The sequence below is a fragment of the Rhinopithecus roxellana genome, chromosome 6, assembly GCF_007565055.1.
Source record: "Rhinopithecus roxellana isolate Shanxi Qingling chromosome 6, ASM756505v1, whole genome shotgun sequence".
Classification (NCBI taxonomy): domain Eukaryota; kingdom Metazoa; phylum Chordata; class Mammalia; order Primates; family Cercopithecidae; genus Rhinopithecus; species Rhinopithecus roxellana.
This window is the reverse complement of record NC_044554.1, coordinates 148,168,963-148,171,067: the sequence shown is the minus strand read 5'-3', so window position 1 is coordinate 148,171,067 and position 2,105 is coordinate 148,168,963. Positions and strand designations below refer to the sequence as shown.

The 2,105-nt window shown below is 39.0% G+C and overlaps 1 pseudogene across 1 annotated transcript; it reads left to right on the top strand.

Annotated features, from left to right (window-relative positions):
- The first annotated feature begins 1,020 nt into the window (after nt 1-1,020).
- On the top strand, nt 1,021-1,812 carry LOC104681893 (annotated as a pseudogene). Its single transcript, XR_004058035.1, has one exon. The product of XR_004058035.1 is annotated as a 60S ribosomal protein L7 pseudogene (transcript).
- Nucleotides 1,813-2,105: the final 293 nt, after the last annotated feature.

Sequence of the window (2,105 nt, the reverse complement as noted above, 5' to 3'; positions counted from 1 at the left end):
CTTTTCATTTCACAAACCTCTCTGCCCATAAGCCTCCTTCATCTCAGTTCCTGGCAGTTCCATCCTTCCAGTTGCTCAGGCCCTTTTGGAGTTATTCTGAACTCTTCCATTTCTCTCACACTCCCCATCTAACCCTAAAAATCCTGTTGGTTCCACCTTAAAACTTAAAACTATAGATGTAGAAAAATGTGATCACTTCTCACCATCTCCATCGCCCCTACCATGCTTCAAGCCAATTCATGTCTTGTCAGTATTACTGAAATAGGTTCCAAGAACATGCGCTGATTCCACATGTACCTCCTTGATATCTATTCTCAACACAGAAGCCAAAATGAATCTGTTAAAACATAAGCTAAAGTAGTCATTTCTCTGGACAAAATCCTCCAGTGGCTCCCCAACTCATTCAGAATGAAAGCCAAAGTCCTTATTTTGACCTACAAGAGTCTATATAATCTGGTCCTCAATGCCTCTCTGGCCTCATCTCCCCATTGAGTCTGTTCCCTATTGCTCACCATCGTAGCCACTCTGCCCCTCACTGTCACCTGGAAGTCAAGAACCCACCGTAGGGTCTTCTCACCTACTATTTTCTCCATGTAATGTTCTCCCAAATATCTGCCTGTCTAGATTCTTCACTTGAGACGCCTACTCAAAATTCATCTAAATGAAGCCTTCTTGACAATCCTATCCAACTTTTCAAACAAACGAAAAAACCCATAACCCAACACTTCACACTTGTATCCCACTTATTTAATCTATCCTTAAAATTTGTCATCATATAACATATATTTGACATATTTATCTTGTTTATTCTCTCTCTCTCTCTTCTTCTTCTTCATGTAAACTCCATGAAGGGGATTTTATCTACTTTGTTTACTTCTGTATGCCCGACATACAAACAAAGGCGAGAGAGACTATGCACTCCATATCTATTCACTGAATGAATAGAATAAATAATTGACTAGATAAAATATGAATTAGTAAACAAAGATCAACAAACGTCCTCTTTTTCCGGCTGGAACCATGGAAGGTGCAGAAGAGAAGAAGAAGGTTCCTGCTGTGCCAGAAACCCTTAAGAAAAAGCGAAGGAATTTCGCAGAGCTGAAGATCAAGCGCCTGAGAAAGAAGTTTGCCCAAAAGATGCTTCGAAAGGCAAGGAGGAAGCTTATTTATGAAAAAGCGAAGCACTATCACAAGGAATATAGGCAGATGTACAGAACTGAAATTCGAATGGCGAGGATGGCAAGAAAAGCTGGCAACTTCTATGTACCTGCTGAACCCAAATTGGCGTTTGTCATCAGGATCAGAGGTATCAATGGCGTGAGTCCAAAGGTCCGAAAGGTATTGCAGCTTCTTCGCCTTCGTCAGATCTTCAGTGGAACCTTTGTGAAGCTCAATAAGGCTTCGATTAACATGCTGAGGATTGTAGAGCCATATATTGCATGGGGGTACCCCAATCTGAAGTCAGTAAATGAGCTAATCTACAAGCATGGTTATGGCAAAATCAGTAAGAAGCGAATTGCTTTGACAGATAACGCTTTGATTGCTCCATCTCTTGGTAAATATGGCATCATCTGCATGGAGGATCTGATTCATGAGATCTATACTGTTGGAAAACCCTTCAAAGAGGCAAATAACTTCCTGTGGCCCTTCAAATTATCTTTTCCATGAGGTGGAATGAAGAAAAAGACCACCCATTTTGTAGAAGGTGGAGATGCTGGCAACAGGGAGGACCAGATCAACAGGCTTATTAGAAGAATGAACTAAGGTGTCTACCATGATTATTTTTCGAGTCTCCTCAGCTTAATAAATAGTACCTGCTCTCAAAATGAAAAAACAAACAAACAAAAAAAAAAAAACAAAGATCAACAAACATGCAAGAAAGCAAGACACTATGAGTGAGAGTTCACAGAAACCACAAAAAAATCATTAGAACCCCTTCTCCAAAAGACCTCAGATATTGAAGTTATCAGCACAAAATATAACTATCTGGAAACTTTTTTTAAATTAAAAATGAAGTATTTACAAATAAGCAAGGAAAAAACTATCAAAATGCCCAGTCAGATTCATAAAATAATCAGATTAGATTTTTAGTAAAAACATAATAA